The sequence below is a fragment of the Bos indicus genome, chromosome X, assembly GCF_029378745.1.
Source record: "Bos indicus isolate NIAB-ARS_2022 breed Sahiwal x Tharparkar chromosome X, NIAB-ARS_B.indTharparkar_mat_pri_1.0, whole genome shotgun sequence".
Taxonomy (NCBI): domain Eukaryota; kingdom Metazoa; phylum Chordata; class Mammalia; order Artiodactyla; family Bovidae; genus Bos; species Bos indicus.
Genome location: NC_091789.1, coordinates 16335238 through 16359842, shown reverse-complemented (window position 1 = coordinate 16359842; position 24605 = coordinate 16335238). Strand labels below are relative to the sequence as shown.

Sequence of the window (24605 nt, the reverse complement as noted above, 5' to 3'; positions counted from 1 at the left end):
AAGTGATGGGACCGGATGCCACGATCTTTGTTTTTTGAATGTTGAGTTTTAAACCAGTTTTTTCACTCTCCTCTTACACTTTCATCAAGCGGCTCTTTAGTTCTTCTTCGCTTTCTGCCATAAGGGTGGTATCATCTGCATATCTGAGGTTATTGATATTTCTCCCAGCAATCTTGACTCCAGCTTGTGCTTCATCCAGCCCAGCGTTTCTCATGATGTACTCTGCATATAAGTTAAATAAGCAGGGTGACAGTATACAGCATTGACGTGCTCCTTTTCCAATTTGGAACCAGTCTGTTGTCCCATGTCCAGTTCTAACTGTTGCATCTCGATGTGCATACAGATTTCTCAGGAGGCAGGTAAGGTGGTCTGGTATTCCCATCTAAGAATTTTCCAGTTTGTTGTGATCCACACAGTCAAATGCTTTGGCATAGTCAATAAAGCAGAAGTAGATGTTTTTCTGGAATTCTCTTACTTTTTCTACAATCCAGTGGATGTTTGCAATTTGATCTCTGGTTCCTCTGCCTTTTCTAACTCCATCTTGAACATCTGGTAGTTCTTGGTTCATGTACTGTTGAAGCCTAGCTTGCAGAATTTTGAGCGTTACTTTGCTAGTGTGTGAGATGAGTGCAATTGTGTGGTAGTTTGAAGATTCTTTGGCATTGCTTTTCTTTGGGCTTGGAATGAAAACTGATTTTTTCCAGTCTTGTGGCCACTGTCAAGTTTTCCAGATTGGGTGGCATATTGAGGACAGCACTTTCAAAGCATCATATTTTAGGATTTGAAATAGCTCAGCTGGAATTCTATCACCTCCACTAGCTTTGCTCATAGTGATGCTTCCTAAGGCCCACTTGACTTCGCAGTCCAGGATGTCTGGCTCTAGGTGAGTGATTATACCATCGTGATTATATGGGTCATAAAGATCATTTTTGTATAGTTCTTCTGTGTATTCTTGCCACCTCTTCTTAATATCTTCCACTTCTGTTAGGTCCATACTGTTTCTGTCCTTTATTGAGCCCATCTTTGCATGAAATGTTCCCTTGGTATCTCTAATTTTCTTGAAGAGATCTCTATTCTTTCCCATTCTACTGTTTTCCTCTATTTCTTTGCATTGATCACTTAGGAAGGCTTTCTTATCGCTCCTTGCTATTCTTTGGAACTCTACATTCAGAGAGATATATCTCCTTTTCTCCTTTGCCTTTCGCTTCTCTTATTTTCGCAGCTATTTGTAAGGCCTCCTCAGACAACCATTTTGCCTTTTTGCATTTCTCTTTCTTGGGGATGGTTTTGATCACTGCCTCCTGTCCATAGTTCTTCAGGCACTCTGTCTATCAGACAAACAGATTCAAGGGATTAGATCTGATAGACAGAGTGCCTGTAGCCCTTCAGCCACCCTTAAATAGCCAGAGACTTCTGTATGGAGTCACCACAAATAGTGTTGTGGGTTGTAGGCTGCGGAGCTGTCGCTAGAACACAGCAGCAGCAAACAGTACTATTTGCTAATAATAATAGGTAATTATCACACAAGTTCAAAAGAGGAAGGTGATGTTTCACATTTCTCTGCATAGCATGACCCTGCCTGCATGTCTAGCAGTATCAGCTGACCATCTTTTAAAATGAATAATGAGTTATGTGACTTAGGAAAGGAGTAAAAGCATAATTCTGATAGAATAAATTGAGAATTCAAAAATCCCTCGGAAGCATGGTGCACTGATATATGAGAGAGTTTAACTTTTCACCTATTCAGTATCTTTAAAAAAAAATACAGCAACATTTGTTCAGTGGTGGATTACCATAATCCTTTTGTTACTAAACCATTACATAACTTTTAGAATTCTTTCCTGTATCAGTCAAAGTTAATTAGATTTATTGGAAGAACACGCCACTTGAGAGGCTTCTACATCCTTACCTCCAGTCTTAGCTTTTACATCTGTATGTGAGAATACGGAGAGTATGTTCCCTAAGTGTGTTTAAATGTTTGGTTACCCACCTCTATTTGACTGACGGAGGGAGAGTGAAGATCCATTAGGACTAGTGGTTCTGAGACTAGCCCAAAATGCAAGGGGAAAAGAAGTGTTAAGTATTCAGAGACTATAATGTACATACATTAAGAACTCATCTAGTGGATCAGTGAGTATACAACTTAATTTTTCCTGGGTCGTGCCCTCCAATCATGCCTAAGGAAAAGAAAATAAAAGAAAAGGTTGTCTAGCTCTACCCACTCTACTAAATTGGAAAGTAATTCCAAGGTGAGTCTACCCCCTGAGAGTAAATGGACCCTTTTAAAATGCTGAGGGAAGGGGACAGCAATTTCCTACCGCTTTTGAAAACACTCCCTAATGAACCCGTAGCATGGAAATTTGCCTACCTTCATTTGTCACACCAGCCTGGATACAAGGAGGACAGTTTACCAGGCTCAAATTTGTTTATAAGGTTTTTCTTCCCTTCAGTGTGGAGAAGAGAGAATAATGAAGTCTCATTTGCAACTTTCACCAGTCAGAAATGTCCAGCAAGAGACAGTGTTGAAGCTGTGCTACCCAGAGAACAACCAAGCCGTCCTCTTTGTGACCTGAAATTTATGATAAAACAATTATTTCAGCCATGAAGGAACACTAAAATCAAGCCAGCTTGTGTGGAATTAGGGAAAGCCAGTGTCCCATAGGAGACGTGGTTTGCAATGGTGGGCAGAGGTAAAGGAACTGGTGTTGACCCAAGTCACGTTTAGTATAAAGAGTCCTTTGTTGACTTGCTGTGATAACAGTTCCTCATTTGTTAGATCATTGGGTATAGAGTTATATAATTCAGCCTTGCCCTTCTCTCCAGCCTACTGCGGTAGCCAACACCTCCTACTTTTAGTCTCTGGACTGCAAAAGCCACTTCCTATACATCAGCCAAATTTGACTTTTAGAGTAGGGCAGGTCATTTGGTAAGTTGGAAGGGAGGTGCAGAAAGGTGGCTAGGAATTAGTCTCTTTTTTCCCCTCTCCTTCTTTTCAAATAACTAGAAACTCCTGCCTTTTGTTTGACTCATGCTTAGGATTCTACTCAGTATTACAAACCTATCAGACATCGCCCCTGCCTGTTGTCCTGATAACTTTCACAATGCTTGTCAAATGCCACAGAGGGTTTTTCTCAATTATTTAAAGGACAGTTTGTGCCAGTGTTCTTCCAACCATTATGATCCTGCTCCTATTATCTCACATTTAACAGAGATTGATTTCTTGCCTAATATTAGCTGGAGAATTCTATTTGGATCAGTCCGGTAGAATTTTTAAAAATGTAATTAGCCTGAGAATTCACCCCACTCTTCGATTTAACTGCTGCTTGAATACCTCCTGTGACGTTTCTGCACTTTCTGCAGGGCACGTGGAACTCTGTTACTGGGGTGAAGCAGTTCATGGCAGGAGAGCAGCCCATGAATTGCTATGAGCTTGTCACGGAGCATCCTGCATATACGTGTGTTTCAGACTACAATTGTCCTCCTAAGATTAAATAAAAAGCATGCATTGATTACCATTGGGCTCCAGTTAAGGAACAGCTGGTGTTCCTATCACACTTGCATTAAAAAGAAACTTGTAATTTAGCTATCCAGATGTACATTTTTTGAAAAAATCAAAATATATAATTGCATTTGCTTTGTCCACTTGTCATTCAAAAGTATCTGGAACTCTACCTTAGGGCTCCTCCTCCCCTTCAAACTCCGTTAAAGAGGGGAGCTATTCGTACAGACCAACATTTCCCTTTCTGAGATCAGGGTTTTAAAGGGAAATAAAGAATTTATAGAAAAGAGAGGACTCAGGAAGGCAGCTGATGAGTGTTGGTGAGTATATAAATATATATGTATTTTGTCTTCAGTGGGCCGACGTATTTATTGACTAAGGTCATTTTTGGAATTACCTATTTCATCTTATATCCAGAGTGTCTAGAAGCGTCCAGCTTCGAACCGCACTGCATTTCTCATTGGCACTTCAGGTCCTGCAGCTCTACAAACTTTGCTGCCTCCCTCCCCCACCCCCACCTCCACCCCCACCCCCATCCCCTCTGGGGCAGTGTGTAAGTTCTGTTCTCGCTTTTGCAAAACCTGAGCGTTATGATTTGCTGCCCCAGCCCCTTCCCTTAATAATGAAATGGCAAAAAGCCCTTGAAGTGGGGGCTGGGCTGGCGGGCTGGGGGAAGAGGCGCCACACCCCCTGAGAATAAAGCCCGCGCTCCGCTGCACGAGACCCGTGAGCTAAAGAAAGACTCAAAGAATATACACATCGCTACAGGAACACAGTGCCAACACTCGGAGCGAGCGTGATCTGGAGCGCTACTTTTTGGCGCTCTCCGGGAGCAGCGAGGGAGGCGGAGGACCGAGAGTCCCGGGCTGGGCGCGAAGTCGGGGGCTGCACGCCGCTGGATTCCCGCCGCGTCCGGAGCTGCGAGCCGCGCGCGCCGGGCCAGGTGAGGTCGGCGGCGGCGGTGGGGCCGGTGCGGGGCGCGCCGCGCTACCTGGCCGGGCGGGGCAGCGCGCCGCTTCCCAGCCCGCCGGAGTTGGGCGGGAGTTGCCGCTGGGGCGCCGGGAGTCCCCTTGCCGGCGCCGTGCCCTCGGCGCGCCGCGCGTGTGCCGGGCGCGGGGCACCGCGAGGGCCGCCGGGTCGGCGGGCGCTGCCGAGGACCGACCGGCTGGCCGGCCGGCGGGCCGGCGGAGGGCACGCCTTTGGCTGCGGCCGGGCGGGGTTTGGTCCCGGGTTGCCATGGCAGCCGCTCGCCGGGCCCGGAGTCCCGCGCCCGCCCGCCTGCCGCCGGGGAGCCCGGAGCGCGAGGTGTGCTCCAAGTGGACTAAACCAAGCGCTCGGGAGGCGCGGGGAGGGCCGCCCCCGGGCCCCCACTGTCCCCCAGCCCGCCGGCGGGCCCCAGGAAAGGGTCCCGGAGTAGTGGAGAAAAAGAAAATCCTCAGGTCTCTGGACTCGCAAGGAGGCTCGCCCGAGCCCGGGGGGTGGCGGGGAGGGGGGAGGGGGTCGGAGGGATGTCGCCTCCGTCCCGGAGTCCCTGTGTGCGTCTCTCACTTGACATTTTCTACCCCACCGCGGCCGACTCGAAGCCGGGTTGCCCGTCCCAGCCCCGAAGTTCTGTAGGTGGGGCGGGCTTTAATTTGCTTATATCTAATGATTTCAGGAGCCTCGCTTTAAAATGGCGGCATTGGGTAGCCACCCGTGCTAGAGGCTCTCCCCGCATCGGGGCCACCTAGCGCAGCGCGGCTTTTGCTTCTGTCGCTAACAGATGGCATGTGCCACTGTCCCCGCCACCGCCGCCGCTGAGAGCGGGACCCCTTAGCCCCTGGGTTCGCGCTAGCAGCAGAAGGTAAGGCCGGCGAGGAGTTGGGGTTGCCGAGCGTGGCTCCCTTTCTAGGGCGCCGGCGAAATCGAATGCTTTTTAAACTTTTATTTTTCAAAATGGCAAGTAGAAGGAAAAGTAGTCCTACAAGTTTGTTAACGTTAGGGGCTTTAATCTTTCTTCTTTTTCTGCTTCCTTTTTTCTCCTTCCTTTATATATCTGTATGGCATATATAATGCCTATTTTGTCATTGAAAGGAACTTCTTGTATGGCATACCATCCGCAAGTGCTTCTAGCCGCTCACGTTCCCGGGGCGGTGCGGTAACGTGGGCAGTGCCCTGGCTTTCCTGTTGCGCGGTCTGGTCTCTCTTCCCGCTGCAGAACAACACATTTAGGCAGCTTGCTTTTACTATCGGCATCCGAAAGGGAGTGAAGGTAAATTTCAGGAGACTCTTGAAAAGAGAACGTTCATTTTTAGCGTTCACACGATAAGCTTTTATGGTCAGAAAATGAAATTAAATAGACCAGCAACCCAAGCTAACATTCGGGTGATTCAGTTGTGTAGTTTTATCGTTAGTAGACCTACTGTGTGTTTTTCTGTCTGCTGACCCTTAGTTGGTGGAGCTTAATACAACAGTGAGGGTGAATTTATTGTTGCTGTAATTAAGATAGCATGTTTTCCAAAAGTTCTTCTTTTCAGATGTTCCTAAATTGCTGGTGTTTTTGAATTGGGTATGAATCCTCACAGCATAATGCCACAGGTTAATTGACGAGAAAACACCAATTAAAACAAAACTTGCAAGATTTAGTTTTGAAATAATTGCTAATTTTTCACTATGTTGACCCCTTGATAAGTCTTTGGGTAGTTACTGGTATAATGGTTGGAAAGTGGACTGTTGAACTAGCTGTACTAATGACCACACGTTAGTGTTTAATACAGTTCACCTGAGGTTTTTCCCCTCCTATGAAAGGCATATTGACCATGGAGCTTACCAGCGCCCTCGGATTTTTCTGGTTATAATCACATTTTTCCATTTTGCCTATGAGAAATCTAGTCCTTAATGTTTAAATACTGTTAAAAGTTGTTTTTGAAATGTTTCTCAATGTGTAATACTTCAGGGAAATGCTTTCATATTTGTTGAAACTTCCCTGAACATAGCCTAAAAGGGCTTCTACCCATAACCCAGGTGATATTCTTCTACCTCTGTCCACTTTTGACTTCTCCCAAAGCAATAGGAGCAACTTGGCTGGCAGATTCTCCTGTTATTAAAATAAGCAAGCTCCCCGAGGAGTGGTGGGGGTGAAGAGATTGTTTTGCACCTGTGCGAAATGCTGCAGTTTTCCTGTCTAGGTGCTGTGGTGTGCCTAGAAAGAACTTCACTGTTTGCAGTGGAATTTACTGTATAATCCATTTTTCAGATTATTGGTGGCAGAAGTGTTCAGGGAAGTTCATCACTTCACATCGAAAAGGAGAGTTCCTCTTGCAGGTAGAGAAATAGATACCTGCATTTGTGCAAGAGAGCAGCGATGACACAAAGGACCTTCTCTAGCTTTTAGTGATTACATCCTTAGACTCCAGCTCATGAAGCTTTGCTTCCTCACATCCTGCCTTGTTGCTGAATGACTTTGGGCAAATGTATCCTTAAAAGAGTGGGGGTGGCATGGGGTGGGGGGCTAAACCTTGGGGACAGAATAGACAAGCTGAACTAGTGTCAGACATTAGAAGACATTTTGTCAGTTACACATTCAGTGGCTTTCTAGACTGATGAGATTGGAGACCTTGTATGAAAATATAAGCAAAGGAGTTTGTCAGAAAAAAAAATATTTTGAGAGAGAATTGATATGGTGCTGGGCTAGAGGTGGTGACTGCATGTTTCACTCTGTTTCTTACCTCTTAGGTACTTCATTTCTCCAATTTCCTTTGCTGCTTTAATGATTCCCCTCAACTGTTCAGCCCACGCGTTTCACAACAGGTGCCTTTTATGGGGGATAACACCTATGATTCTGAGCTGGTATCCGAATTCTCTTTGGTAATCTCCTGCACCTACCTAAGCAATGCTTGGCACAAATTAGGTGCTTAATACATGTTGAGTTAAAAAGAAAAATGAGGAGTTGGTAAACTCACAGAGGAGCAGATTTTGTGCTCAGCTTTTAATTTAAACAGAAGATAGTTTGCTTTTTGTGCCCTGGCTAGAACCTCAACATTTGAAGTCATTTAGAACATTCTTTCCCTTCATTTCCTGCATTGTATTTGCCTCAAATGGGTTCCCTCGCTTCTCACTGCACTGCTAGGCTCCTGTGTAATTCATCATTCTGACCGGTAGGTGTACTATTATCTGCCCAGCTCTGCCATATGAAAAAGTAATCACAGCAGCCTGGGGAAAGAAAGGTCTTGCCTTGGGAGGCTGTACAGTACTGCACGTGCTTGGAACAGTGGCCGTGTCTGGGCTGCTGTGCAGATGCTTACTGTGTAGCTGGAGGTACAGTTTTGTCTCTCCCCAGATGTCTTTATATGTGAGAGGGAAGGGAAGGGAAGAAAAGAGTAAAAACTCCTAATGTGATGAAGATTTTCCTTCTGAAAACTGCACATTTATTCTGCTTATTAATAGCACAGTCCTTTCAGGAAGGTGGCAGAGTTGTTCTGTTTTGAAATAAATCAAACTGTCTGATAGGATTACAAACAGAGATTGGGGCCTAGCAGACAAGAATAAGTTACAGTCCATGTTTGACAAGTAATTTGATCCCGTAATTAAAGTTAGATAATGATCACTGCCATGTTACAGCTCTCAAGTGTCTGAAAGAGCATGCAGGCTACGTACACCTTGACTTTGTTAAGGTGCTCCATATGGTTGAGTTTTCTTATAATAGTGTAGTAGGGTCAACAGATGGATTTTTCTCCCTTTATAAATGTATGTGATGTCAGGAGAGTATAATTCAGAAGTTTTGTTTCTTTTGGGGGGTTTTTCTGTCCCTCGGTCCATGTGACAGAGCTCTCAATTCAAAAATAAAAGGAAACGTGTGCCTCAGATGAAATGACGTGGGCCCTTTCCCTCTAAGAGAATAAACTGGGAGCAAGTACCTTTAATTGCTGACCAACCCAAAACAAACACAAATTATGACCCAAAAGAAAGCAAATAGAGCCATATTAATGTAGGCTTTTAGATCTTATGGAATCTGGTTCTGAAGCATCCTGCTCTTCCTGAATGGGTTATATATTGCTTGAAGACAGCCAGATGACAGTGTTGGAAAGACAACTTTGAGAATTAGGATAAATAAGTTATCAATTACATTATCAGGTGTTAATGCTATCCGTTTGACCTAAAAGGGGTCAGAAAAGTTTTTTGCCCCAGATCCTTCTAATAAATACACAATATAAAACCATAATTTACTTCTCCTTGGTATTAAGTTGAGCGACTATGGGGGAAAAAAAAAAGAAAAAAATAAAAGAGTGATGGGGAAATAATGCAACTGGAAAGAAGGACCTTATTTTTATTTGCGAAATAAAGGTACGCCTAGGTTGTCTGGGCACAAAGAAGCACACGCAGTGCACAGTGTACAAAATAGTCTTCATCTTAGGACAGTTTATACAACCATGCATTGATTTATTCCCAGATGATTATAGAAAAATACCTATTTTTACAGCACTCCTCCAATTCTAAGAATGAAAGAAAAAAACTTCACAATAAACTATAGTAAATGTTTGCATTACACTATGTCTCTCCAAGGCTCTGTATGTTGAACTCCAGTAAGTTAATTAGAATATGTTGATTAGAACTCAAGAGGAAGCAGAAATGAGAAAGCTTGATTTAAGTATGTGTGTGTGTAGGGGTGTATACATGTAAGTGAATATACATGTGAATGTATATAACATGTACAGTATATATAACATGTATGTTATATATTCACATACATGTCACACACACATACATATATATATATTTTTCTCCTTCTATATGTATATGATCCTTTTCAAGGAACTCAAGCATAGTAACCCCAGAACTCTTCATGATAGCCATGAGACCAAAGTGTTAAGGGAAAAAAAGGAGACTGATTAATAGAGATTTAGAAATCAATTAGGCATGCTATTTAAAATATTATGTCTACTCTTAGGGCCTTTTTTTAATCAGCATTACATTGGCTCATGAGTAGAAGGAGTGATTTGTTTTTAACATTAGACAGAGGTCAGTTTTATGACGACACAGTGGATGAACTTGAAGGGCCCAGAAGGAAAGGGCCTCCAATTGAGAAAGGCAGTCTGGGCAGAATTGCAGGAGATTGGCACTGGACTTCTGACAGGCTGTGTGATCTCCTTAAGGCCGTAGGAGCATCCTAGAGACCGGCAGTTTGCTTCATCTTGTTGTCCAATGTGGATTACTCAAATTAACTTAAAATTGTCCCACCAGTTTTTTTGAATCTTGAGCTCCTTGGCATCGCCTGCAACTGGTGTGGAAATTTGAGACTACTTTCTTAAGGCTTATTCAGGTTTCCTTGAATGTATGCTGCTGCTGCTGCTAAGTCGCTTCAGTCGTGTCCGACTCTGTGTGACCACATAGATGGTAGCCCACCAGGCTCCTCTGTCCCTGGGATTCTCCAGGCAAGAACACTGGAGTGGGTTGCCATTTCCTCTTCCAATGCATGAAAGTGAAAAGTGAAAGTGAAGTATGAGTAACTCCTTATTAGGCAAGTTCCTGGGTCTCCTTTATATCCCCAGTGCCTGGACATAGTAGCTGGTACTAGTGTTAGTCACTCAATTGTGTCCAGCTCTTTGCAGCCCCACAGACTATAGCTCCCCAGGCTCCTCCGTCCATGGGATTCTCCAGGCAAGGATACTAGAGTGGGGTGTCATTCTCTTCTCTAGGAGATCTTCCCAACCTAGGGATCAAACCCTGGTCTCCTGAGTTGCAGGCAGATTCTTTACCATTTGAGCTATAGGGAGGGCTCTCAGTAAAACTTGGTTAAGTAAATGGGAGAATATTCTTTCTAACTTCTTGTTTTATTTTATGAACAGCCTTTCTGTGATTTCAGGTAGCGTTATCTATTTTTTTTGACAAAAAATTATCAACAACAAACAGGGTATCGTGCTTGACGCCATGGTAGCAGCTCTGCCACAAGTCCAGGGAAAAGCAGGCAATGGCAGCCTTTGGGCTGAGGCCTCAAGGAGTAGCCTGAAAGCCAGCTGCTCTTTTCCCGTCACCTGTATTTGCATTTAGTGTATCCCTAGCACATCCCAGAGAAATCAGTCCGCAACCAGAAGTTGTGTAGAAACAGTCCTTCAAACCGTTTTACCAGGTTAAAAAAAAAAAAAAAGGAACAAAATCAGAAATACCGTGACTCAGATGCCTCATGTCATGTATAGTTTAGAAAGTGATGAAGTCAGACAAAACCCCAAAAGGACACTGAGAGCTGTCTCATTTTCACTCAAAACACTGATTGCCCATTTAGAGGGTGAATTTGCATAGGTTTTTATTTACCAAGATACAGGTGTGAATAGCGCCTCTTTTTACTGTATCCAGAAAGCAAAGTCCACCCAGTGGAAGAGACGAGCTGCCATTTCAGATCCACCACAATCATCTTTTGTGCCCAGAGGACCATGAGGCTTTAGGTACAGCTTTTGCAGTCTCTCCTTATATAGCAGCATGAACAAACCAGACAAGGGGCTGTGTTTTTATTTGGCAGGGGGCAGTTGGCCTGTTAGCAGAAACCAAGAGAGTGGAAGAACCAGAGAGCTTGCATTTCAACTTTTGTTTTTAGTCTTCAGCCTTCACGCTGGAAAACAAAGCAGAAGAAAAGTACCATGTATAATATTAATTTGGACATATGTCCCATAGTATAATTTCTCACTTTTTTTTGCTTTACAAACTGAGAAAATGAGATTTTCACATAATGTTAGGGTGGTTGCTTTATTATGATTGGATCCATGTACTCTGTAGTGGTTTTTCCAAGTTCTATTTAAAATATATAGAAACACACTCAACTAGATGCGTGACACGCTGGCAGAGATCACATTCCTTCTCAGCACCCTACTGTCCACCGAAATGCAGGCACTCCATAAATAGCCCAAATTTTTATTAAAGAACAAACACATTGATGTGTCCCCCCGTCCTTGCTATCTGTTATCAGTGAGGCTCCCAGAGAAGAGGAGTGGATTCTTTTCAGAGGTGATTTTGAGCAAAATTTAAACTCTCAAGTTGTTGATGTCAGCATCTTTCCTAAGTGATTGGATAGCATGAAGAAAACCTTCTTAGCTCACCCAGAAGTATGAGGTGAAAAATATACAGATTATAGGGTCACTTTTTATGTCTAAGAGCTTCAAAATGTAGAAAACCATGGGGGTGGAGGAGGTGCTGGGTAGTCTGATCTTTTATAAATGCCTGTAGCACTGACCACAGCCACGGGAAGGGACTGTCTATAAGTGTTCTGCCGGCTTTCTGAAGCCAGGGTCTGGGCTGGGATCACACTCACAGTGTCTCCCCAAGGGAAGGCCTTTTTTCGGAGAAAGAGTTTGGCAGAACTTTGGCCAACTAGCTGCCCTGCTACCGTTTAGTAATCCTCTTTCTTTGATAAACCTGGTTTTGCTGGGGGATTCATTTGGACATCCCGAGAGCTTCAGTGTAGCAATAACATGAGAGCAAAACGCTTGTACTTTCCAGTTAAACTTCCCCTCCAAAGATCTTTGGTGATTGAGAAGTTGAGAGGCTACAGAAATGTGACATAGGGCTTGGCATTTCACAGTTCTGGAAAAAAGACAGGAATCCCTCCATATGGTGTGAAGTGTGTGTTGACAATAGTGAAGGATCTAAAATGTGATTCCCTTAGAGACCTCTCATACCTGTACATACTTTGAGGTTACACAGGTCATATTGTGGGCTGGTGAGAGACAGAGGGAGAGAGAAACCAAATTGAAGACGCTAGTTCCTCTTCTCTGGGGTATTATAGTCTGCAGTTCTCTCTTTACTCATCAGGTGCATGCAAATTGTTCTGAAAACTGACCTGAAATTAACAGGAAACATCTAGGTTATCTAATGTCTGATCCTGAACACTTTTACTTTTTACTTTTTCTCATGTGGTCTGTTATTCCTGTATTCATTAAAATGCAGAAGTTCAAGTGACTGGTTGTGTGACCAGTCCTAAGGAAATTTTTTGGTAAAAGTTACATTTTTCACTTTCAAGTCTAGATCATCTAACAGCTCCCTTCATTGCCTTCCATCTTATCCCCAAAGAAATTTCCATAATATTTTTAGCCATCTATGAAAACAGTTCCGACAGAGGCACTGAGAAATAGTGACAAGCAATGACAGGAAATGCCGTTTGCTCTGGTCTCCTTCATAACTTAGTGAGGCCACAGCTGCCTATTTGCTTTTCGCTTCCTGTTTGGGGGCTATTTGGGTCAAAAGTAGCAGTGTTTTCCGTATAGAGATGATTTTTTTTTTTTTTTTTGGCTTTATTATGTAGGGCCACGGTAAATCTGTCACTGGACTGTATATTTTGTATATTTTATGAACTGTATCATGTGGTTTGAGTTTAATTTGGAAGGCAGTGCTTTTACAATAAAGATCTGCTCACCACCCCCCCACCACGTGCAGCTTTAGGGTCTGGGGTTGCAGGGGCATTCGAAAGTTTATAGCTCTATTTACACAATAGTGATTGCTGAGAAGGGCATTTCCTGCCAGTTAATGACTGGTCGGAAAGGCCAACGGTCCAAATCCAGGGAGAGAGGACCATTCATTAGATGCCACGAAGGGACCAGGACGCTTTTATCATGAAGTGGGGGGGAGAAAGTGAAAACACAGTCTGCCTTTTGAAGAGCCCAAAGCAGTGCAAGCAGAGCCAGATATGGAGGTGCTGCTTTGTGGTGTGAAAAATGGACCTTTTTTTCATGACCAGGACCAAGTGACTTTCCCAAGAGGGTACCCAATCAAGACGTGGATGAGGAGGGCATTTCCTGCAGGTTGATGACCCATGGAGAGAAGACAGAGAAAGATGAGGGCCCTGAGCTGGCCCAGGATTAGCTGCCGAAATGGTCAACTCACAGGTGTTACAGTGCCCTTAAAAACCTTTAAGATCACAGGATTGAATTTCCTAACTGGTTGGATAACCAATTCATTGTGAAGTGGACAAGCATTTAGGGATGGGAAGAATGATCTCTTTTCAAGGTCAGTTAAGCAGGACACCAATATTCTGTTTCAGTTTCCTAATATAAAGAAGGTAAATAATATGTATGAAGAATGCTTCACCTCTTGTGAAAGGAAGTATCTTTGAGGGCTGTAATAGTGACCATTTAACCTAAGACATTCTCAGGAAACAGTTTCGTCACAAGTATAATTCTTGCCTGCTATAAAGCAGCTGAGGTGTGAAGCATTTGGCATTGATTTAGAGCAAAAGCAGAATAGGCCCAAGATTAGGTTCACATCCAGGAATCCCTGACTTCCTGGCCTGTCCTTCACTCCCTTAGCTTCTTAAGCCTTCATTTTGCAAAAATGTTAAATGTTTATAAAGGGTAAACATCTGCTCTAAGTTGTTTAATAGATACCTCCATGTAAGGGGGTTCTGGGACACCCCCACTTCAGAACTTGGCTTAGTCTTTTACCTTGAAATTTCCTTCCATATCTTCCAAATTTGGTAGGGGAATGGCAGGGGTGGGCCCGGCCTCTGAAAAACAGGCGATTGTAATAGGCCAGGCACCTGGATTTCTTCATGGGATTGAGTCATCTGTCACAGGCAGAGCACACCAAATATTAAGTTTCATTTTTGGGTCTGGAAAATGTCATTATATGCTTTTTAAATATTCAGTAATCCAAAGATTGCTGGTCATCACCAGCTCCAAAATGAAAAGAGTTTTCTGAAGTTTAAAACACTCTACAAATTAACTGTATACCAGTTACTGTTGTTAATATTAGATGATACCTCGAACACATTTATAAACAAAAAAGTGACTTGGATGAACTAAACAAAAAATTACAACATGATTTTATTGTTGAGAATTCTTGCATTTGAATGTTAAGATACACTCAGATTTTTCAAGCTCAGATTCAATATAATATTCTGATTTACAAAATGTTTTGGATTAAGAACAAACAAGGTTCTTCTGAGTAGATGTCCCAATGACCTGAATATTAACATGCATTTATAGTTAGCAACACGGCTGCGTTTAAATAATGATCCAGAAACCTTAGAGGTATCTTGTTCTAAGAGGTTAAATACCCCTTCCATCTTCTTGACATCATGTTTTGTTTAGCAAACCCTTTCTTTGTGGGTTATCCCCAAATATATTTCATGCTGGTTCAGATTCAGTTACTGTAGTCTGTACTAGTGGCCTCATAATTAATGAAGATTTACCCAACTATTAGCAGAGCTAATACCATTACCGTGTGTCATGTGGTAAGTCTATTTTTTCTATCAGTGCAGTCTTCAAGTGGTGGGCAGCAAGTCATGTGCATAATGAAATCCACTTAAGAAGTTATGACTAGCATTTCTTTTAAACAAAATTGAATAGAATATGTAGCAAGAAAACATCAAAATATATCAGGTAATACATTTAAATATTTTTGATGAGACTGTTATTTCAGATCTATACATATATATATACTTAAGATGTTGAACTGTGTTTCTTATTATTTGTTGCTGTTGTTTAAAAGTTTAAAAGTCAATGTTTTAGTAGATTTTATTTCAAACCAGGTCAAAAATGATTTTTCCTCTTTTTTTTGAAGGGAAGGTAGTCAAGAGATACAAGGGACTTGGTTGCTGACATATTGAATGATGTTGTTTAAGTACCCTGACAGTTGTGTGTCTGTTTTTCAAACTAAGAAGTGAGACATTGCTGTAGGAATGCTGTAAGATTTAACATCTATGATATTGCTGTAGTTCTCAGGGTATGCACTTTATGTAAGTATTATGTTTTTACCAAGTGATGTTGATAGACCATGAGACACAGGAAACAATGGTACCTATGAACAGAAGTCAGAAGAGGACATCTTAGAAAAACAACAACAATAACTAAAAATCTTGAGCTGGCTGGATGTGAGGTGCTTCTAGCAGCAAAAGAATGGTCAAAAAATTTATGTGTAGAAAAAAAGCTCACATTATTATAGGATGAATTTAATGTAAGTGTAAAAAATTTAAAAATTGGTTTTTACAAATCTAAAATGGTCATATCAAGAAAGAAGAAAACTGATTTTTAAATAAGTTGTAAATGTACACATTTACCATATGTTGGAAGAAAAACCTGTGAGTGGCTTTTTTTTTTTTCTGCAGTGAACAAAGGCACACATTAAAATGAATTGTAAAATTGTGGATGGGAGGTGTAAGATGGAAGTTAAATATACCTAGGATGTTGATGAGAAAGTGAAAGCCACTCAGTCGCGTCCAACTCTATACCACTGAGCTATCAAGAAAGTCCTGTTGATGGGAATGATTACACAGATAAAGACGACAATAGTCATAGAGCCTTCCTAATTACTTTTTTGGGGCTTCTCTTGTGTCTCAGCTGGTAAAAGAATCCACCTGCTATGTGGGAGACCTGGGTTCCATCCCTGGGTTGGAAGATCCCCTGGAGCAGGGAAAGGCTACCCACTCCAGTATTCTGGCCTGGAGAATTCCATGGACTGTATAGTCCATGGGGTCGCAAAGAGTTGGACACGACTGAGCGACTTTCACTTTCGCTTTTCACTGATAAGAATTAAACCCAGCACTAGAGAAGAAAGGATTTACTCACATAAGGTACTGAGTATAATCCATTAAGAGGTTGGAAACAGCTTTAGAAATCTGGACAATTTGTGCATATTCCTTTGAATTAAATCATTGTTAGGGAGAGTACAACATAGCCATCTAGGGTACTGTTGTGTGTCCAGTAGGATCATAAGCATCCACCCCCATCCCCAGTTCTCTCCCAGTGCCATGAAGCCTCTTTTATGACTGGACATGTTGACTTCATTCCCAAAGGTCTTTTACTGTGGACATCTTTCAGAGCCTTTAAGCACTGCTGTTTTCTCCACACTAAGAATATGAAATGAAATTAGGCTTTTCATCACAGACATTTAAATGTTAAACTTAAGTTACTGCTCTGGAAATAAAATACAATCTTAGTTCTAATGAGTTGATAACTAAACTCTGTCACTGTAAATGAGTTTCATCTCCCTCTTCAGATATACCATATTTAAAACTTAAGAATAGAGAAAGGCTTACACATCTAATGGTTGTGTAATTAGCAATCAATTTATTAAATGGGATGTAAAACAAATTAAGCACTGTAATAAAGTGTTATACCATCACTGACAGAAATGTTCCGTGAATTACTCTATTCATGATGATAAAAACTAAAAAAGGATGGCTGAATCTGCATATATTTCCCTATCTTTGGAGTGACAGGTTTTAACTATTTCTTGTTCTGTTCATTAAAGCTGTTTAGAGAGCACTAATATGTATGTTTTTAGGCCACAGGATAACTTTGCCTATAGCATCTGTTTCATCATAAACATTTTAGTAGCTAGAGTAGTTAAAATAAGATGTGGGCCATTTAAGTGTGAGTTATTCAGGATTTTCAGCTGCAACAAGGATGTGATGGTTTTGTGTGTTTGGGGCAAACAAAATTTGCCATTGATTTGGGATGTCAGCTACTTTTAAATTTTTTAATACAATTTTAAAGGTTCTATTCCATTTATAGTTACTATAAAATATTGTCTATATTCTTTATGTTGTACAGTACATCCTTGAGTCTTTCTTATACCTGATATTTTGTGCCTTCCACTCCCTCACCCCTCTGTTGCTCCTCCCCTCACTGGTAATAACTAGTTTGTATCTGTGAGTCTGCCTCTTTTTTGTTATATTCACTAGTTTATTTTCCACACATAAGTGATATTATACAATACTTATTTTTCTCTGTCTGATTTGTTTCACTTAGCATATGTCCAGCATAATGCCCTCCAAGTCCATTCATGTTGTTGCAAATGGCAAAATTTCATTCTTTGTTCATTGCTGAGTAGTATTTCAGTATATGTATTTATTTTTATTTTTAAATTTTATTACAGTGTAGTTGATTTACAGTATGTTAGTTTTCTGTATACAGCAAAGTGATATATGATCTATACATGATATCTATATATATTCCTACTATATATATGATCTAGTCTATATATAGTAGTGTGTACATATTAATCCCAAAGTCCTAATCTATCCCTCATTCCCACCTTTGGTGACCAGTAGTTTGTTTTTGAAGTCTGTGAGTCTGTTTGTGTTTTGTAAATAAGTACATTTGTATAATTTTTTTTAGATTCCACATTTAAGTGATATTGTATGATATTTGTCTTTCTATGTCTGACTTAGTGTGATAATCTCTAGGGCCATCCCTGTTGCTGCAAATGGCATTATTTCATTCTTTTTTATGGCTAAGTAGTATTCCATTGTGTGTGTGTGTGTGTGTGTGTGTGTGTGTGTGTGTGTGTGTAGCACATCCTCTTTATCTTTTCATATGCTGATGGACACTTAGCTGCCTCTTTCACTTTAACCCTGTGGGGTTTTTTGTAAATACTTGGCAAATTAATAGGAATAAAAAGAAGCTATGGAAGAAGGTGTGTTACATCTGCCTAAACCCCAATCTGTCATTCATTTCACACATCATCCTAGCTTTTCTCAAGTCTGAGAAATATAATGATCTCTTGTGTAACACATCTGTCAAATTTCATTGAAAACCTCAAGGTATACACGGAACACAAGACCCTCAGTTGGTGAGTTTGTTGATTGTGAATGACTATTTCCCTTAGAAGGCAGTGAGACTGTGAGGGCATACTGTCTTCTAGAATGAAGAAGGAAGATTGAAAGAAAGAAAGAGATGCTATATTTACTAGTCTTTTGCTTTTGTAATTCCCTATAACTTATTCCTCATTTTTGTGGGACCCTATCCTAAAGGAGATCCGTCCTGGGTGTTCATCGGAAGGACTGATGCTGAAGCTGAAACTCCAGTACTTTGGCCACCTCATGCGAAGAGTTGACTCATTGGAAAAGACTCTGATGCTGGGAGGGATTGGGGGCAGGAGGAGAAGGGGACGACAGAGGATGAGATGGCTGGATGGCATCACTGACTCGATGGACGTGAGTCTGAGTGGACTCCGGGAGTTGGTGATGGACAGGGAGGCCTGGCGTGCTGTGATTCATGGGGTCGCAAAGAGTCGGACACGACTGAGCGACTGAACTGAACTGAATGGCCAAGAAAAATTAAGATGTTGGTATTCCTATTGGCAGAATTTTTCCTAAGTGAGGAAAGCTTCTTGGTTCTAAGAATTGCCACCATTTTATTTCAGGAAGCCTGCAACAATTGGACATAGGAAAAACAAAAGCTTGGTCCTCTCGGTTTCAGGAGAGGAGCTCTGGTTCCTGTTGTTCCTCATGTCGGGTAATAATTCAAACAAAACAAAGCAAACGCCTCTTGAAATGAGAGGTTGACTGGTTGGTTTGTTCTTAAGTGAAAATAAGCTGGTTTCCTTGAATCCCTGTAGAGGGAGTGTTGTGGAGGACACATCCAGACTTTGGAGTCATTAAACTTTTAGCTTCCTAGAGCAGAACAGAACTGAGGCAATAAGAAGTCAGAAAGTAAAATCAACACCCATTGCTTTTGTGTCATGAAGGGTCCCTTTCTGATTTGCTAGGTATAAAACTTAAGCATGTGAGATGTCAGAGGCTTGCAACTTCCCTTGACACCTTCTTATGCTGGCAGGCCCGGAGTTCTTGGGTGGCAGTGCTTACTACCACCTTTGCCTCTAGTAATGTATTATACTTTTTAAATCTTAATATCTGTAGGCAGGAGTTTATATATAGGAATAAAATTTGAACCCCCATTTTCACAGCCAATAAAAAGGTCCTATAATAGGTGTTTATTTAGAGTCAACTGACATTTATCGAATAGTTACTGGAGCCAGATGCTCTGTGCCCTGCTGCTGCTGCTGCTAAGTCGCTTCAGTCATGTCCGACTCTGTGCGACCCCATAGACAGCAGCCCACCAGGCTCCCCCCGTCCCTGGGATTCTCCAGGCAAGAACACTGGAGTGGGTTGCCATTTCCTTCTCCAATGCATGAAAGTGAAAAGTGAAAGGGAAGTCGCCCGTCGTGTCCGACTCTTCACGACGCTATGGACTGCAGCCTACCAGGCTCCTCCGTCCATGGGATTTTCCAGGCAAGAGTACTGGAGTGGGGTGCCATTGCCTGTGCCCTGCTAGGTGCTTTCATTGTTGTTGTGACATTTCCTCTAGCTACAAAATGCAGTTGGTTCTAGCTAGGCAAGTACGCTCTTTCACACCAGTAGATATTGGGCTAAATATTGTACCTTCAGCTCTTTGCTCACTTTTTAATACAACCCCATACCACCCTCACAAACACAAACTAATTTCTTCATTGTCCAGTCATATTCTCTTCATTATTTGGGGACCATCTCATGACCTATGGCCTCCCTCTTCCATCAGTAAAGAAATTTATTTCCTTTTCAGTCAAGCCAACATTAGTCTCTCAATCATCTTGATAGAACAAATGACTGGTGGATGGTGCTACAGTTGTTGTTGTTGTTGAGTTGCTAAGTTGTGTTGTCTCTTGATGACTCCATGGACTATAGCACACCAGGCTCCCTGCCCTTCACTAGCTCCCAGAGTTTGCTCAAACTCATGTCAATTGAGTCAGTGATGCTATCTAACCATCTCATCCTCTGCTGCCCCCTTCTGCTTAGCCTTCAGTCTTTCCCAGCATCAGGGTCTTTTCCAGTGAGTCAGCTCTTCACATCAGCTGGCCAAAGTATTAGAGCTTCAGCTTCAGCATCAGTCCTTCCAATGACCATTCAGGGTTGATATCCTTTAGGACTGACTGGTTTGATCTCCTTGCTGTCCAAGGGACTTTCAAGAGTCTTCTCCAGCACCACAATTCAAAGGCATCAGTTCTTTGGCACTCAGCCTTCTTTATGGTTCAATTCTCCTATCCATACATGACTACTGGAAAAACCATAGTTTTGACTAGATGGCCCTTTGTCGGCAAAGTGATGTCTCTGCTTTTTAATACACTGTCTAGGTTTGTCAGTTTTCCTTCCAAGGAGCAAACGTCCCTTAATTGCATGCATGCAGTCATAGTCCACAGTGATTTCAGAGCCCAAGAAAATAAAATCTGTCACTTTCCACTTTTTACCCTTCTGTTTGACATGAAGTGAATGAAACTGGATGCCATGATCTTAGTTTTTTTTAATATTGAGTTTCAAGTTCTACAGTAGGGTGGGAAATAACAGAGGATGAAGCATAAGGAGTCAGGAGTGTGAAATGATGTTGAGTGAAAGTGCTGCTGAAACAGCTACGTAGAAAAGCCTAGATCAAAGTTGTATGAAACTTTTTTAAAATGCAGAGACATAGCAGAGTAAAGCCTTGGAGTCAGTCTCTTACCCCTAGGAGTGGTCCGGCACAGCCCAAAGGGAGCATCAGAGGAGGAATCGCTTTGTGCCACAGAAGCAAAGTAGAAAGTTTTTAGAAGGAGAGTGCGATATCAACCAATATCAAAGGTATTATGTAAATTGAGTTTTGGTATTTTGGTATTTGGTTTTGGTATTTTAAATGTTATGGGTGACTTTTTAAACACACGAAACCAGTTTGCAGAGGGTTGAGGAGTAAATGAAAAATTGGGAAATGAAAGTGGTAATGATTGCTTTTTTGAGACACTTGATTAAGAATGAAAAATGTTGGAACTTAACAAGGAAATAGGATCCAGGGAAGGAAGAGTTTGTTGTTGTTTTAGGGTAGGAGTGGCTGAAATGTGCTTACTGGCCGACAGGGAGGCAGAGGTGAAGCGCTCTTTCATCCTACTTTTACTCTTCAAATGTAGAATACGAGAAATGTTTGTAAGTCACCAAATAGATATTGAGTGCCTACCCTACTTGCCTTGCATCTCGGTTAATATGCACAGTATTATTTGTGCAATCTGATTGAGTAATCTGTGAAGGGCTCTGGTGTTTATTCTCTTTGTACAGGATTAAGCCCATCGTAAAAAAACTGGGATAGGTTTGGACAAAAACAAGACAGTGGAACTCAGCCAAAATAATAGATAGGGTTGTTTTTAAGTAGCTTTAGAGACAAGTCAGTGCTACTGAATTAGTGAAAATGTGACTGACATCTTTGTATAAGTCAGGCTCAGTGAAAATGAACGAGAAGGTGGTAAAAGCTATAAAAAATAATGATTCCAATATAACTGCCAAGGATGGACTTTTACTCTGTGATTTCCCTTTAGACTCAGATTCAATGTCAGTCCTTCATCAAGTTAGAAATTTTAACATGGTAAGCAGCTTCCCTAAGTTGTATCTGGCAACTTTAGTTTTTTGTGGATTTTATACTTTTTAATATGTAATTTAAAAAATAAACTTTGGGTCCAGATTCAATTCCCCTCATTTTAATCACTCTCCCAATTCTCTCTTCTAGGATGTATTTTGTTCTTCCTTTCTTAGAAGCTGATGATAATTGGTACGAATATCTCTAATGTAAGCCTTGTATTTAATGTCTAGGGTGATGTCTGATTCTAGACAAAAAGAAATGGTTGCTGCTTTGAGATTCTGAAAATGCTTTTTACTCTGGAGAGAAGACAAAATGATGCAAATTTTGTGTCATGTTGAAAAACTTAAATCTTTGAAGTTACTGTAAAGGTACCGATGAGCTAAATCAGCATTTGCCAAACTGTGTTTATTTTGCCATATTTTTTTAAGTGGAATGCCTGGGAATTGATGGTTAAAATAAATACCATATTCTGAGGATTAAATTATACTAAAGTTACCATCCCTTTTCCCCCCACTCCCAAACTATGTATGTATGTGTGTGTGCTTAGTTGCTCCGTCGTGTCTGACTCTTTGCGACCCCATGGACTGTAGCCCACTAGGCTCCTCTGTCCATGGAATTCTCCAGGCAAGAATACTGGAGTAGGTTGCCATGCCCTCCTCTAGGGGATCTTCCCAACCCAGGGATTGAACCCAGGTCTCCCACATTGCAGTCAGTTTCTTTACCATCTGAGCCACCAGGGAAGCCCCATATATATATATGCACATACATATGTATACACACACATATATGTATAGATACATATATACATACATATGAGTGGGTATGTATGTGTAAATAATTTTTTTCAGCTTTTTTAATGCTACATTATAAATTGCTGTGCAAACATGACTTGTTGAGAAGAATTTAAGAATACTCCATCAACAGAAATCAAAATGGTTTAATAATATATTCCTGCCAAGAAGACACACTCTACAAAGTCAGCAGTAACTTAGATTAAAAGATGCCCCCCTCCGCTGCAAGGGAAATATTTGTTAAGTATAATTCTAAAATGACTATGAAGAATTTGCCTTTAATTTCTTATTTATGATTTCTAGTTTCAGCTTCTTCCTTACCATTTTATACTGGAGAAAATAGTATTTCTATACTATCCTAAATAAAGAAGCAAACGAATTGGTTTCACATTTAAGTTACTGAGAGTATCTTTTTACTTTGTTCTGGTAAAAACAGGCAGCAGATCCAAAGTTGAAATAATAGCCTGAATGGGCTGATTAAATCTGTGATCAACAATTTAAAACTCTGCTTGATAATTGGAAGAACTGCAAATGAAGACAAGTTTATATGGTTGGTTTAAATTAAGGCTATTGTTTTGAGGGAACCAGACAGCTTGATAATCAAGTTGTGAACTCTGTGCATCTCTTAACAAGTTAATTTAATCTGATATGTCTTCAAAGGCCATGTTCCGTGTTACCAGTTAACAACACCTCACAGGCATCTGAGCCCCTTCTCCAGAGTCTGCTCTCTGGTTTATTACTGTTACAGTGATTTATTGGATTCAGTAAAGACATTGAATTTGCAAATGAGCCCTTTGGGGGTTATAGTATCAATAATAACAACCTCGCTGAAACTATATTTTTTAACAATGATGTTTACACATTGAAATTAAATAATCAAAATTATTGATACTCATTTGAATTTTCACAATTAGTGATTAAAATAATTTAAAATATATATAGAAAATGTATTTTCCCCAAAGTCTTTAATGCATTATCTTTGTATGTGTGTTTGCATGTATGATTAATACTGTAATAAATGCCGAAGAAATGACAACTTGTTTGTCGAGCTTTGAGTGGAGAAATTCCAGCAAGGAAGACAAAAGTGAGTGATGAGAAAGTATTTCCAAACAAACCTCTCTTAAAATGGCTTTTCAGTAAAAGCCTTTGTGTCCACTTCTGCCCAGCTGCATTAAGTTGCGAGAAACATTTAATTTACTTTAGAATGCCAAGTAACTTGTCTTTTTCAAAGCTAAGGAAGTCTGGTTTTGTCAAACTTGCTGTCTTTTTTTTTTTTTTTGAAAGCACTAGCCGTCTGTCTTTGAGAGGTAGTTACTCATTTCTTCAGATTCCACTTCTATTCGATTTCTCTTGTGTCTGTTCATCACTGGAGCTCCCTTTTATCTCAAAAGGTAAGCTTGCATTTGTCCCTTTAGCCTCAGTTCCTGGAACAACAGTAATGTTCCTCAACATCCATGTTGACATCCAACGGTCTGTAGTTTCTTTTCTTGGCAGGAATTTGATTCTTCCAATATTCAAATTGAAAACCATAGTCTTATATGTGCAGAGCAGTTGACAAAGAGAAGGGGGAAGGGGCAATTTATCTGACTGCAGTCAACAAGCTAAACAAATTCATATGGAAAAAAAGCAAATCTGCAAAACATACATGGAGAAAAATTAGGTATACCAGCTATGTGTGATTTCTGCTGTTGATTTTCTACAGCATGTCAACCCTGGCACCACTCCCGCACCCCCTCCACAACACATATTCACACAAACATACACAGGAACGGTTTTAACTTATGTTATAGATTTGTAGTATCTGTGGATCTTTTTCAAGTATATCTTCCTATGTAACATCTGACCTAAAATAAAACAATCATACTTTTTTCTTTAAACATAACATTAACTGACAACCAGTTTTTTAGTGTCAGAGAAGGCCTAACCCTAGAACAATTTACTAGGAAGAAAAGAGGAAAATGGAACTAATATTAAGACTATATTAAGAAGTGATAGGAAGAGGTGATGCAATTTTGTACTGTTTGCTAATGGAAACAGCTGCCGACTTTGTGCCAGGCACTGTGATAAGCATTATACACGTATTATCTCATCTAACCCTCATTGCAACCTTGTGAGGTCGGTGTTATATCTCCTTTTTACAGATGGTGAACCTGAGGCTCAAAGAGATTAGGTAGCATGCCCAAAGACGTTCTGCTAGTAAACAGCAGCGTCCAAACTTGA

The 24605-nt window shown here is 41.1% G+C and overlaps 1 protein-coding gene across 11 annotated transcripts in view; it reads left to right on the top strand.

Annotated features, from left to right (window-relative positions):
- The first annotated feature begins 4236 nt into the window (after positions 1-4236).
- Positions 4237-24605, top strand: part of MBNL3 (muscleblind like splicing regulator 3) — a 121112-nt gene continuing 100743 nt past the window's right edge. For 3 of the 11 annotated variants that reach the window (XM_070783680.1, XM_070783679.1, XM_070783676.1), the window contains exon 1: positions 4237-4442. The gene's annotated coding sequence lies outside the window, so the exon portion shown is untranslated. Of the gene's footprint in view, positions 4443-5120; positions 5343-5447; positions 5751-24605 lie in introns of those variants that run through there. The other 8 variants (XM_019956067.2, XM_070783678.1, XM_070783681.1 and 5 more) reach the window with 7 other exon arrangements.